General features: G+C 36.4%; 1 long non-coding RNA gene across 1 annotated transcript; it reads right to left on the bottom strand.

Annotated features, from left to right (window-relative positions):
- Positions 1 to 281: 281 nt before the first annotated feature.
- Positions 282 to 5,667, bottom strand: LOC107793140 (uncharacterized). The gene is made up of 2 exons (XR_001649651.2): positions 5,120 to 5,667; positions 282 to 509 (listed from the first exon to the last, which is right to left on the bottom strand). It is a non-coding gene; the product is annotated as an uncharacterized LOC107793140 (long non-coding RNA).
- Between the last annotated feature and the right edge of the window lie 10,153 nt (positions 5,668 to 15,820).

Consider the following 15,820-nt stretch of genomic DNA (forward strand, 5'->3'; position numbering starts at 1 on the left):
AGGTTACCATCAAGAACAAGTACTTGTTGCCGCGCATTGATGATTTGTTCGACTAGTTGCAGGGTGCTAAGGTGTTCTCTAAGATCGACTTGAGATCAGGGTACCATCAGTTGAGGATTCGGGACTCAGATGTCACGACCTAAAAATCGAACCGATCGTGATGGTGCCTCTCGAGAAGACATGGCCAGCCGGCACAATTCCCAAATTTAGTTTTACCAGTTTAATAAGTCAATTTAAGTCATTTATAAGGATAATCCCCAACAAGTATAGATTTAGCGAAATAAAACAAGTGTGGAAATGAATATAGCCCGACATCGGGGTGTCACAAGTTACGAGCATCTACTAAGGTCTAAAATACAACGGACTTTCTGTAAATGTACTAAATACAGTCTAATGACATCAAAGGGAGAAAAGTAGTGCTGCGGACATCGGGCAGCTACCTTGCTAAACTCCAAAGACTCTGCCGCTGATCAACCAATACCCGCTACCGGGTGCAGAAATACCTGAATCTGCACATGAAGTGCAGGGAGTAAAGTCAGTACTCTAACTCAGTGAGTAATAATCATAACTAAAGATTGAGTGATAGGAAATCATGAAAGGTACATCAACATGCTGTATAGAAGTGGTACAAAACCAGTAAAAAAGCAATGAAGTTATGAAATCTCTTAAAGCATCTTAGCTGAGTTTAAACTTCTTTAAAATGACTTTTCAACAGTTAAGCAATTGAACACAAAGCAATTAGAACAGATAAGCCCAAAAAAATCTGCCTCTCGGGTACAAATACACAATTAAACAGGTAATGACAGGCAATATAAACAAATCACTAATATAATTAAGCTAGAATAAAATGGAATCCAAGAAGAGAAAAAAAATTGGTGAGAGTTTAACAAAGATATTTTAGAAAATTAGGAAATCCTAAAAGAATTGAATAATAATCCTAGAAAGTAGAAATATATATATAATCCTAGTTAAGAAATCGATTATAAATAAATTAATTAAAAATTTTATATCTCAAAAAGCTATAAAAATAAACCTAAAATAATTTTATTAAATGAGTTTTTAAATATGGAAAAACTTAGGACTTCTCGTTGAAGTTTAGCTTTAGCCTTCGAATATCGTTGAGCCGCCCCTAGGGAAAGGAAAAGAAAATTCTAGATAGAGAATGAATTTCCGAAAATATCATGTATTGAAGAATGTTAATATAATTTAGGTTATTGATTAACTAGCTTTGAAATGTATAACAAAGGCTATATCTCAATGACAACAAATCTAACTACTGAGTGTAAGTACAAAACTGCCCCTAACTAACACTAATTATAAAAGGGATAAATACAATATAAGTCTCAATACCTCCCCCTCCCCCAAGTTGGAGGTGAGGAACTCACTGCCAACTTGCCAAGAATAGCAGAGTGCTTGATCCTGTGAGAGCCTTTGTTAAAATCTCAGCCTGTTAATCATGAGTAGAGATATGATGAAGTGTAATCAGACCATCATGCAGCTTGTCTCTCACAAAGCGACAATCTACTTCTATATGATTTGTCCTCTTGTGGAACACAAGATTCCTAGCAATGTGCACAGATACCTGGCTATCACAGAAAACTGGAATAGGATTAATAGATGGAACTGTTAATTCTTCTAACAACCTCTTCACCCATACCAATTCTCCAACCACCTTTCTCAATGATATGTACTATGCCTTTGCAGAAGATAATGAAACAGTAGCCTTCTTCTTTGATTTTCAGCTAATTGGACTGCCTCCAAGGAGCACAAGGTACTCACTTACAGACCTCCTTGAATCAGGACATACAACCCAACCTGAGTCACAGTATGATGTAACTTCATAAGAAGGATCATTGGACAAAAAGACGCCTAGGGTAGGATCAGCCTTCAAGTACCTAAGTATATGTATAGCAGCCTTAAGATGGGGTTCTTTTGGTGCTTGCATAAACTGGCTTAAGTATTGCATACTGTATGGAATATTTAGCCTTGTGTTTGTGAGGAAGTTGAGTTTTTCAATTAAGTTTCTATAACAAGATGGATCAGAGAGTAAAATGCCTTCTTCAGCTTTTAGCTTGGTTGATGAATCAAGAGGGAATGAAATAGAGGAGTACCCTAGACAATCATACTCCATCAACCAATCATTGGTAAATTTCCTTTGGGAAATAAGCACTCCGTCATCCTTGTAAAATATCTCTAGCTCCAAGAAGTAGTGTAACTTGTTTAAGTATTTTATTCTGAACTGATTGTCTTCAGTGCTGTGATTTATTCAAAATTAGTCCCACTGAGGATCATATATTATCAACATACACAGCTACAAAGACTGATGAACCACCCTACCTTTTGTAAAGAAGGAGTAGTCATTGGTTGAGTGTCTGAAACCTCTAGAATACAGGGACTCTATCAGCTTATCATACCACTGTCTATTGGCTTATTTGAGGCCATACAAAGACTTTCTTAACCTACACACAAGTTGTGTGTTCTCTACTATCAAACCCTGTGGGATTTGCATGTACACATTGTCACACCGCCTTTTTACGGAAAAAGAAATTTTTCCACTTTAAGTAACATTATTGAAATGAGATTAGTTATTTTATTGGAGTCGCCACTTGGAATAATTATTATGATATCCCAAGTCGCCAAATTATTTTTAAATCCCAAATCAAGGAAAATTGACTCTGTTTAAGGTCTGCGAAACACAGAAGACCGGGTAAGAAATTCTGCTAACCCGATAGAAGGTATTAGGCATTACTGGATTCTGTAATTGTAACGCGGTTGCTTTACAATCTACACTCAGCGTATTAATTTGATTATTACTTATTTTAGAACCTATGTGCATTTCAACCTTTCATCTCATTTAAGTTACTTGTTATGACGTTATGAAATTATCTTGAAACGAACCACGTGTGTGTGAATCCGTTTTATTTAGCGCGCTAAAAACATGTCACGCGTATGTGCACACAATTAATAACACTTAATTATTTGTTAAAATTGTTTGGCCTGAGTAGCGCGAGCGCTTACTTTGATTTTTTGGGGTTCGTAATTATGTCACGCGAACGTATACATAATCACGATAGTAAGTTCAATGCGCGCTTAAAGCATTTTTCGAATATTCAAGGATTGATTAATTTCCTAAAAAACATGTTTGAGATCAAAGGTCTCATAATTAGTGGAATTAATGTGTGGATGATTTGAGTAATTCACAGATTGCAGGTGCATCACCTTTGAAAACCAAAAATGATTTAGAAAACTACATCAATGTGACAAGAGTCTAACATTAACTAAAATCATTTATGGAAGAACTATGTTTATTTATTTATTTGTCTTTTAAACGAAGATGACCTAGGCTAGCGTTTGGAGTGGAAAGGTCATCAATTGAGTTGGATTAACAATCATATTAGGACCTTTAATTGGGTCCATTTATGCAAAGACGAGCTTAGAGGTAAAGCCCAATACATCACAACCCTTCAAAGTAATACACATAAGGCTACAGATTCCGGATGGGCTTGAAATTGAGCCCAAGTAACATAAAATTCAAGGCTGGTTTGACCCTGGGTCAACCAGGCAGCCTCAATAAGGCTGAAGACCAGACCCATTATTTTCTAAGAAAACAAGGCTCAATAGTTCAAGAAGAAATCAATCCATTAAAATATCTAACGTGGTTCAAATTACTTAGATCATAATAGAGATGTTAACTCTAATCTATTGATTAATTACATACTAACACGAACGAATCAGATTTCTAGATTTCAGACACATACTAATTAGAATATTGAGACATGAGATAAATACATCTTTTTATATTCGTTTAACCTAAAAACATCAACTCTAAATCTGCTTCTAACTAGATGAACAAACTGTATTTTAACATGTTGTATATTCTATACTACCGCAGAAATTTTCTCATGAACAAACAACAAACACAACTAAGTACAGATCTAATGATATCATGAGATGTTTAAATGTTGTAAATTATTGTCAATAACACTAAACTAGCTTGTGAGTAGTTTAAATTTGGATTTCAGTTAAATAAACAAAATAAACAGAGAACTGATGCCAACAGAGGCATGTCTATATACAAATTTGAGTAAAAAACAAAGTCATGGAGAAAATGGAACACATATTGCAGCAGCAATTCAGATTTCATGACAAACCAACAGAAACTCAAATTTTTTGACAAATCATAGGCTTTAATTCATGATTCAATACCTGGTTGTGTAGAAAACATTTTAGGAAATGCCAAATAAAGGCCAAAAAAGCAAAGTTTAGTAAATTCAGGAAAGAAAAGCAGCAACTCCCAATTAAATGATATTGAAACAAAAAAAATGAAGATGAACCAACTATAATTCCAACAGACTATCCTTTGTATGCTACTTTCCTTTGTTTTTCTTTGTTTTGTTTTCAAACTTTCAAATTCAGATATGGATTTTCTGCAAGTTCCAGCTGCTACTAAAATGCTTAGGCATGTGAGAATGAGAGAGTATTAGGAAGAGTGTATTGAGGGTGAATATCCGTCCCCAGTATGAATGCAGAATTGGTCTGTTATATAGAAATGCAGAGATTCTTTTTCAGTTATTTTCTTTCTTTTTTCCCCCTTTTGTATTTTTGTTTTGCTCTTTAGTCCCTAACACCCTCCCATTTCTTTTCTTTTCTTGCAAGTTAGTCCCTCTTAGAAGCTTCCTAAATGAATAACTAAGATTCCTTCCTTCTTTGCTTTAATAATTGCCCCTTAAATTCCCTGTTATTTATTGCTTCATCTAGCATTTTTATTATTAGATGGGCTAGATTTAATTAAAGACTTGGACGTCAAGTGTAAAAAACCTACATGCCCAACAACGAAGCCCTGAGTCACCTAGTCAACATCGCTGGCCCTGTTTTCCAATAGGCAAGCTCTAAAATTACATACTAACGCGAAAGAATCAGAACCTAAAATATCTAAACAAACTCTGATGCAATTGACACTAAACTAATCAAGCAATTAATTAAAACAAACAAACAAATCAAAAGGAAAACAAAATTAAGTAACTAAAACATGAGTAACTAAAAACCTAGAATATGTAGATACCAAATTTATCTAATGATAACAGGAAACAAATTCATGGAAGGAGAGAAATAAGATTACCGACAGAAGTGGACATCGCAGGCAATCCAACAGGACTCCGGCAGGCAAAGATTATTGCTATACGAGCACTAGCCGGAGGTTATCCATTTTTGGCCAATGCGGCGTATAACAATAGCCTTTTCAAGTCAGCATAACAACAGGAGGAACGAAGCGGCGAGCTTGGATGGTTTATGGAATTTTGACCATTTTCTGCCGATCATGAAATGGCCAAAGACCGACATGAAATGATAGCGTTCATCTTAAGGATTCGATTGATGTAAGTATCAACCTCAAATGGGCTAAAAATCAGGAGAATCATAAAAGGGAATGTATTAGGTTTTTTGGTGATTTTCAGATCTATTAGACGTGGTAAACGGTGAGGTTTTCGGAGAAGATTATTGTGTATTAGAGACGAGGGAGTGATGGGGATTGTATGGTGGTATTTTGGGGCTGTTTGGAGTGGTGCCGATGCCGTTGGCAATTTCTGATGGTGGCGTAAGGTGGAGTGTGAGAGGGGGGAGAAGAGTGGTATGTGAGAGAATGAGAGAGGTCATTTGGGGGGGGATAAGCTATTCGGACAGTTATATTTTATATTTTTGGCCAGTTTGTTGCCTTTGGATCAAAAAAGATGAAAGGCCACGACTGATAGTTGACCATTCCACCTAAACCGTGGTCGTTTGGTAGTTGAAGGTAGGGCTATGCACGGATCGGATCAGATTTAACATATTTCGAATTCGAATTTCGGATTTCGGATTCTAGAAAATGCAATTCAAATCCGATCCGAATTATATCGGATCGGATCGAATTTTAAAGTTTGGATTAGATCGGATATCGGATCGTATTATTATACCTCAAAGTTAAACTAATATGTATATTTTCTTTGTAAAAGAGGCAATACATTAAGAAAAATTCATGTTTATGCAATTATGAGAGTACTATGGTACCAATATAGCTAAATCTAGCAATTGTAAAGGTAATAACTTGGAGGTTGATGTAAATTAAAGTGTAGTATTTATACATGTCCTAATAATTTCGGATTTCGGATTGGATTGGATTAAAATATACCAATCCGAAATCCGATCCGAAATCCGAAATTTTAATAAACATAATCTGAAATCCGATCAAATCCAAAATCCGAAATTCAAAATTGAATGGATCGGTTCGGATTTCGGATATCCGATCCGAATGAACAGCCCTAGTTGAAGGGGCTGGACCGATTTTGAAGTGGACTGGGTGTATATTTGGCAATAAGATTTTTACCTTCCTATACCATATATGAAACCTTATTACCCTCAATGTTTAAGGTTTGTGTTTATTACATTTCAGCATACCAAATTACCATTTATATACCATAATTAATTTAAAGATATAATTAATTGGCAATTTCTTACTCCTTAATTAAAGGTGTCCATATATCGCATGTTTCTCTCTCCCCTTAATTACTAAGATCTGACCAGCCCGTTTCCCCCCCCCCCCCCCATTTCTTTCTCTTATCCATTTCTATTTCTCGTTTCTTTCTTATTCTACTTTGTTTTGCTTTTTTATCCATTTTTATAAACATAAAAAAAAAGTATACTAAATAAGTTGTTGGCTAGGTGATGAATTTCATTTTACCTAGTAATTCATGTAATAATTGCTAAAATTGTAGTAGCTAAATGAAGCTATTTTGCCAGCATAAGTTGACGGAAGCTGTGTTGATTTGATAGCTGTACACAGTACACTTGTGAGTGGTCCTTCAATTACTAGAAAAAAATATCGAAGAGTACATGGTCAGCACCACCGTCGCTGCTCCTTTTTACCATCGCTATTGGAGATTTCAGAAGGTGTGTTGCTTGTGGTAGACTTGTAGGTAATCGTCCGTTTGCCAGAAAAGTTGTCGGAAAAAGTTCAATGTACCAATCCAATAAACGGTGACGATTTTTGTAGATGAAGAGCAAATTTTGTTGTCAATATTTTTTTCCACATAAAATTGTAGTTTAATTGTAGTATAAATGTAGTAATTTTGTAGAAATTGTAGATAAATTGTAGAAAAATTAGAAAAATTGTAGATAAATTGTAGACTGTTTTTTGCAGAAGATTTTGTAGAAGCTTTAGTCGTTTTGGATTTGTGAAAACAGAAAACAATGCATCTACAATCAGAATACAAATAATCTACAATTTATCTACAAGATATCGACAAACTGGATACATTGAATTTTAATATCTCAATTCCCATTTCAATTGTAGCATAATTGACATTTTCGACATAATTGTAGAAGATTTGTAGAAGTTTTAGTCTTCCCAATCTACAATTTATCTACAATTGATCTACAATTCTACAATTTATCTACAATTTCTGGAAATATGTCTTCTTCTTCTTCTTCTTCTTCGAGTTTCAATCTGAAATTCAGTCAAAACCAAGTCTAATTTTCACCAAAACTCCTCAAAATTGAGATAAAACTCCTAAACATATTCTGAATTATTTACAACAACACCCAATCCAAACAAATAATGATTTTTGAAAATTCAAATTTGAATTCAAAGCTTTCAAGCTTTTTAATGGCTATCAATGGTGGAAAATATATGGAAGAACAGATTTTTTCAACTTTGAGTTGTTGAAACTCGAAAATTTGAATTGTTCGTTCTTTTTTTTTCTCGAGAATTTGAATTTTAGTTCTGGAGAAAAATACGCAGATGAGAAATCTCCTTTCCCTTTTTAAAAATTGAATTTAATGTAGAATCAATTAACACCAAGATTCTCTCCTTAATTTTAGCACGTTTTTAGGGAATATTCTGCCCTTTTAATGCCTAATAGTCTAATGGTATATAAATTGTAGTTAAAGTGTGGACTGGCGGGTAATTAACAAACTATGCACATTTAGGGTAATAAAGTTTCATATATGATATAGTTAGGAAAAAATCCCTTTGACAATTGGGTTGTTTAAAAGTTGGCCTAGTCTGATTTGAAGCTCAAAACATCCCTTTCTCCTTTCTTCCTCTCTTTCATTTTTAACCACCAATTAACTAACATAATATGTAAAACGTAAATTGAAAAATTAACAAATTCACTATTTTATCTAACAATTAATTAATTAAGCTATGAATTATTAAACTAAGACTAATTGATTAATCAAAATAACTAATGTATTATTGTTTTTTGTGATTTTGTGTTTAATAATGTAATTAACATGTGATTAAGATCTAAAAAAATATAAAGAGTAAAATATAAAACTCTATAAAATAATGAAAAGCTATTTTAGAATATTTTTAGGAGTAATTTGACATTAGGACAAAAATTATGTGCTCAGAACTGTCCCTCTTTGCTCGAAAACATGAAGAGTTTTTTAGCAAAGATAAAGTAAGCAATTATGAAAAAATTTGCCCGTTTGATACTCTATGAGAAACAAATTTGAAAAAGTTTGACCGAACCATACTTTTGAGGTTGCCTACATATCCTTGGCTATAAAGTAATCGGGTCAGTGTAGTTCTGGAAGTTTTGGTAGCTATGACTACCGAAAAGCTATGATTACACTACTGTTAGTGCTATTACTACTTGTTGAACTATATTACACTAAAATTAAAATAAATAACTATATTATACCAAAATCAAAATAAATTCCTATATATAAGTCTTCTGAAGCTTGATCTTAAGTCTTGCCTGGTTCTTCATGCAAACTTTGATCTGAATCTTGATGCTTGCTAGCTGCAGGTGCTATTTTATTCTTCTGCGGCTTCTTCTTTGATCAATACGGGAAATGTAATGCCCGTGACTTCAGTCATGTCTTGAGCAGTCCCCATCTTATCATCTACTTTTGCATTTTGGATTCACTTTTTTTTTTCTTTCCTTTTCATTATTCTGGATTTAGACTTCTTCTTTTGGTCGTCTTGAACCCTGTGCCTCGAGGTAAAGCCTGCTCAGACGCTAACAAACAAACAAATGAAATTTTTCTTCCCTAGTTTTCACTAGGAATATTTCGTGAGTTATTGTGTCAAAATTCTAAACTACTTCTTTATTAAATGCAATAAAAGGCCGGGAGTGGTGTACTATAAAGCAAGAGAATTTGATTTATTATTATTATTATTATTATTATTATTATTATTATTATTATTATTATTATTATTATTATTATTGGAGACAGTTTAAAAAATGATGTCCCAACTAAGGATTGGTGTACCTTATGTTGGGAAAATATGGCTAGGGAATGGGATACCCTATATTAGCAAAGATATCAGGGAGTGGTGTACCCTGTATTTAAGATCAAATTAACTAGGGAGTGGTGTACCTTACGTTTGAAAACAGAACTAGGGATTAGTGTACCCTATACTAGTAAGAACTAGGGAATGATGTACCCTATATTTGGAATGATTTCAGAGGGTAATGCACCCTACATTTATGCTGAACTAAACTAGGGAGTGGTGTACCCCATATTGGAAAACGCAACTAGGGATTGGTGTACCATATACTGGTAAAAACTAGTAAATTATGTGCCCTATATTTGAAATGATAGCAGGGAGTTGTGTACCCTACATTTAAGCTCAACTCACCTAGGGAATGGTGTACCCTATGTTGGAAACACAACTAGGGATTGGTGTTCCCTATACTGGTAAGGAGCCTAAGGAGTGGTGTACCCTATGTTAGAGAATGTAGCTAGAGATTGGTGTACCTTATATTGGCAAGGAGACTAGGGAGTGGTGTACCCTACGTCTAGGAATGATATCAGGGAGTTATATACCATGTGTTTCCGCTCAATCAAATAGTAATGATATCAGAGAGTGATGTACCCTGCATTTAAGATCAATCAACTAGGGAGTGGTGTATCCTATGTTGGAAAACTATAACGACCCGATCGGTCATTTTATTAGTTAAAGCCCCAATGTAACGACCATGTCACGAAACCCTAACCCGGACCCCAATCGTGATGGTGCCTCTAATGAAGACAAGGCTAGCCAACTACTCCCAGTTCAATCTTTAAGCAGTTAAACATTAAGAAACAGTAATAAGCATAATCAATTAAACTAAGGTTTAAGCAGTTAAAAATATAATTTGCGGAAAATAACTCCAACACAACCCGAAATCGGGGTGTCACTAATCATGAGCATCTATAAATCTTACTAGAAGTCCGATAAGTCTATAACTACTACAAATGTCTAAAAAGAGATAGAAATGACAAAGAGGGAGAAACACAGGACTACAGACGCCAAGCAGCTACCTCGTGAACTCCGGATGTCTGTCGGGAGCCCTCAACTCATACTGGCAGGATCAACAACGCCTGAATCTACATACGGGGTGCAGGGAGTAAAGTGAGTACTCTAAATCGGCGAGTAACAAATGTAAATAAAAACTGAAAGTAGGAAATCACGTAAGGCACAAAAGCATGCTATAATGAAGCAGTAAAATCCTTTAAAACAGTAAACCAGTGAAAGATAGGTAAAATCCTTTAACTCAAAATTTACTTCATGAAATGCCTTTTTCAACAATTTAACAGGTAATTGATAGTCAATTATGAAAAATAAACACATAAAGGTTCGTCCCTCGAGCATAGTATCAACAAATCCGCCCCTCGGGCAACATCTCAGAATAGTACCAGCCCCTCAGGCTCAACTCACATCACAATGGGTACCCGCGCTCACTGGGGGTGTACAGACTCCTGGATGGGCCTCTTATAGCCCAAGCGCAATATCAAGCCACCTCGTGGCATCATCACTAGGCCCTCTGCCTCATATCAATCAAGCCACCTCGTGGCGTACATATCTTAGGCCCTCATCCTCATAATCAGTATCAAATATTTCCTCACAACATAGGCCCTCGGCCTTACACAGTCAAAATCTCTAACCAACCACTCGGGAAGTAGTAAAACATGTTTCTCAGCCCAAAATATCATTAAAAGATCATTTAACTGTTAAAATAGAGTAAACATGGTTGATTACGAAAAACAGTGAAATATAACATGACCGAGTTTAGTAAAAATTCAAAACAGTGAGAAGATACCAGTAAAAATTCCCGAAGGGTTCAAATAGTTGGCACAAGGCCCAAATATGGCATCCAGCCCAAATAATGATGATAGAAAATAGATTTCAGTCAAATACGTGGTAAAATCAGTAATCGGGATAGACTAAGTCCCAATCCCCAATAGTGCACGACCCCACGCTCGTCATCAAGCATGTGTCTCACCTCAATATAGCACTACGATGTGCAATCCAGGGTTTCAAACCCTCAGAACATCATTTACAGTCATTACTCACCTCGAACCGGTCAAATCTCTAGCTTGTGATGCCTTTGTCTCTCGAATTGGTCTCTACTCACGTCGAATCTATCCAAAATCAGAACGAGGACGTCAAAATAGGCTAAGGGAACGAAGCCCAAGCGAAAATAATCAAAATACTACATAAATCCCGAAATTACCAAAACCCGATCCTCGGGCCCACGTCTCGGAATTCAATAATTTTTCCATCAATAGGTTCCTTATCTTCCCCACAAGTTTATACATATCAAAAGTTCTGAAGTCCGACCTCAATTGGTCCACCAAATCCTTAATCAAAGGCCTAAGTTCCCAAGCCCTAGTTTTCCCAATTTTTCACCCTAAATTTCCATGATTTCTAGCTCTAATCCGTGTAATAATAGCCGCTTATGCGGTTCCTTCTCCTCAAGCCTTTTTTGGTTCTGCGGTCGATCTCCCGCACATGCGGCGTCGCACCTGCGGTCCCCAATCCGTAGGTGTGGAAATACCAGAAGCAGCAAAGTAGCAGTTGCAACAAGGTTTCAAACTCCCCGTCAACCGTCCGAAATCACCCTGAGGCCCACGGGACCTCAACCAAAAGCATAAACATATCCTAATACCGTATTCAAACTTGTACCAATCTTCAAAACAGCTCAAACAACATCAAATCGCCCAAAACACGTCGGACTCAAGCCAAACTTTTTAAAATCTTCAAAATTCTGCTTTTGATCAAAAACCCAACAAAACTACGTCCGAATGACTTGAAATTTTGCAAACACATTCCAAATGGCTCAACGGAACTACTGCAACTTTCAAAATTCCATTCCGACCCCTATATCAAAATCTCGCCTACAAACCGGAACTCGCCAAAATATTAACTTCGCCAATTCAAGCCTAAATTTACTCTGAACCTACAAAACTCATTTCGATCATACTTCTAAGTCAAAAATCACCTCCCAAATCTAACTGAACCATCAAAAATCACATCTGAGCCCTCTAACACATAAGTCAACATTCGATTGACTTTTCCAACTTAAACTCATTGTAAAGAGACTATGTGTCTCAAACCTTACCAAATCCTTTTTAAACTCAATCCGACTAACCCAATACCATATAACATGGATAAACAAAGCATAAATAAGTAGAGATAGGGAAAATAGAGCGGTAACGAATGTAATGACCCAACCGATCATTTTGAGCATTTGCACTTCACTCGCCAGTTCTCAGGCATGGCTAGCCTCGTATGATGTATTATGACTTATGTAAATCGTCAATTTTGGTTTTCAGGTTAATTGGAATAGGTATGGAAGAATGATTCTCAACTTGACGTTTTAAATATGAAAGGTTTGACCAAGTTTTGACTTTTTAGTATTGGATCTCGGATTTTAATTTTTATGATTGGATTAGCTCCATTGGGTGATTTGGGGCTTAGGAGCGTGTTCGAAACGTAATTTGGAGGCCCGTGGTATATTTAGGATTGAAATGGCAAAATTTAAATTTTGGCGCTTTTCGGTTGGTAGTAGGAATTTTGATATCGGAGTCAGAATGGAATTTTGAAAATTGGAGTAGGTCTGTAGTGTCATTTGTGACATGTGTACAAAATTTCTAGTCATTCGAAGTTGAATTGATCAGTTTCGGCATCGTTTGTGGAATTTGAAAGTTCCTAAGTTCTTAAGCTTGAATCCGAAGTTGATTTGGTATTTTGGAGTTGTTTTGAGTGATTAAAAGGCTCGACTAAGTTTTAATAATGTTATGGGAGGTGTTGGTATGTTTGGGTTGAGGTCCCGAGGGCCTCGGGTGTGTTTCAGATGAGTTTTGAGCGAGTCCGGGCTTTACCGGGACTCAAGCATTGGTTTTGATGCTTAAATTTATAGCTGGGGCGGTGGTTTTACTGCTGGGGCGGAAAATGGTCCTCGGTCTGCGATGAGGAAGAATTCGCATGTTCACTGGTCTAACTTCGGAAGCCTATATCTTTTGATCTACAAGGAACTTTGAGATGATTCAAAAACGAAAGTTGTAGTTCTTCGTGTCTAATTTTCAGAAAGCTAAAGAAATCACAATATAGACATCTGTAGAGAAAGTTATGGCTAAAATACTAAAGCATGTCACTGCAATCAATATTTTCCACTGTAGTAGTGGATTTACCGCGGTCAACGGTGATGGACCACGATCAACGGTGGTTTTACCGTGGTCAGCAGTGATGGCGATCCGAAAGGTGCACTATAAATATGAGATTTGGGGTTTAATTTCATATTTTAATCTAGAGAGCTCGGGCTTTGGCGATTTTTCGAGGGATTTTCAAGAAAACCATCGGGGTAAGTGATTCTAACTCAATTTTGGCTAAAATACATGATTATAACGTTGGATTCATATTTAAGTAGAGATTTTGGATGAAAATTTGGGAAAAATTGTGGAACTTCATAAAATAAACTTTTGGGATTTGAAAGTCGATTCGAAGTCGGAATTGAGTGAAATTAGTATAGATAGTCTTGTAATTGAATTGGTTGTCGATTTTGAGACTATGGTCGGATTCCGAGATGTGGGCCGTGGGGGCCGGGTTTGAGCAATTTCGGAATTCTTGAGTTAATTTGATTATTTTTGCCTGGGCTTTGTTCCTTTAGCATATATTGATGATAATATACTAATTTTAGTTAGATTTGGAGCATTTTGGAGGCCGATTCGAGAGGCAAAGGCATCGCGGGCCAGAGTTTGGACCATTTTGAGGTAAGTAATGATTATAAATATTTGTCTTGAGGGTATGAACCCCAGATTTCACATCTTTGTGCTACTTTGAGGTGACACACACGCTAGATGACGAGTGTAGGGTCGTGCACTATTCAGGATTATGACTTAGTTTGTCCTGTATGACTGTTAAACCACGTATTTGATTGAAAATTGTTTGATATCATTGTGTTTTGGAAAGTATTTTCATATTTTAGGCTGAATGCCATATTTGGGCCTCGTGCCAACTGTTTTGGACCCGTAGGGGATTTTTACTACTATTCCTCACTGTTTTGACTTTATATTTGCACTCGGTCATGTTGTATTCTACTGTTTTCATAACTCAGCCATATTTACTCAATTTTGATATTTTAAATAATATTTTGTGCTGAGCATCATGTTTTACTATCGCCCGAGTGGCATGAGAGACTTCCGATTGAGTGAGGCCGATGGTCTGTGTTGTGAGGATATTATGGGATCGGGCTATGCAACGCAGTAGTGTGGTACTGATTTATGATTATGAGGCCGGGGGCCTTATTTGTTATGCCACGAGGTGGCTTGATATGAGGATGAGAGCCTGTTTGATTATGCCACGAGATGGCTTGTTATTGTGTTTGGGCCGTATGGGCCCCCTCCCGGAGTCTATACACCCCTAGTTAGCGCGGGTACCCAGTGTGAGTGATATGATGTAGCCCGAGGGGCTGTTGTTGTTTCATATTATTGCTCGAGGGGCTGTTATTGATCCATGTCTTGCCCGAGGGCCAGTTCTTGATTTATGTTATACCCGAAGGGCTGATTACAAGTGATTGTGAGGTAGCCCGAATGGCTGGTTCTGTTGATATTATACTCGAGGGGCGGTTTATGGTACAGGTTTTTCCAAGGGGTTGTTTACGTTTCTATCATGTTTACTCACTATTTTATCACTCGTTTGATACTATTGAAAATTGTTTTGAAAGCTTTTACCAAAACTGAGCATGATTTTTACAATGTAAATGATTTCTGTACTGTGTTGAAAATGTCCTGCATTTATTGTAGCATTTTGATATGGTTTACGTATTTTCTTATTGCTCAACTTTCATTTACTTTTATTACCTACTAAGTTGGCATATTCACATTACTCCCTGCACCTTGTGTGCAGATTCAGGTATTTCTGAACCTAGTAGCGAGTGTTAATTGCTCAGCGGCAGAGTCATTGAAGTTAGCAAGGTAGCTGTCTGACGTTCGCAGCTTTGCTCTTCTCCCTCTTGTATCCCTTAGATTTCTTTTAGTATATTTTCAGACCTTAGTAGATGCTCGTGACTGGTGACACCCCGATGTCGGGCTTGTGTATTTATTCCGCACTATTCATTTAGACTTATATTATGAGATATTTGATTAATTCAAGGCTTAAAAAGTACTTTTATTGAAAAATAGTTAAATTCGGGAATTGTGTTGGCTGGCCTAGTTTCACGATAGGCACCATCATGATTGGGTTGGTTTTAGGGTCATGACAAGTTGTTATCACATTAACTGCTTTCCCCATATCTATTTCTGCTATTATGACTTGACGGGAAGATTCGTTTTGAGTTTTGGAGTGTTTTGGGACACTTAGTCCCTAAATGGGAGCTTAAGTCTTAAAATTTGGATTGTAGTCGGAACTGTGGGGAGATGGTTCCGAAATAGAATTTTATCAATTTTGTTAGCTCAGTTGGATTATTTTGGGCTTAGGGCGTGTCCGGATTGTGTTTTGGGGGTCTGTAGCTTATTTAGGCTTGAAATGGCGAAAGTTGAATTTTTGAAGTTTAGGACCGGTAGTGGAATTTTT

This window comes from Nicotiana tabacum, chromosome 20 (assembly GCF_000715075.1).
Source record: "Nicotiana tabacum cultivar K326 chromosome 20, ASM71507v2, whole genome shotgun sequence".
Taxonomy (NCBI): domain Eukaryota; kingdom Viridiplantae; phylum Streptophyta; class Magnoliopsida; order Solanales; family Solanaceae; genus Nicotiana; species Nicotiana tabacum.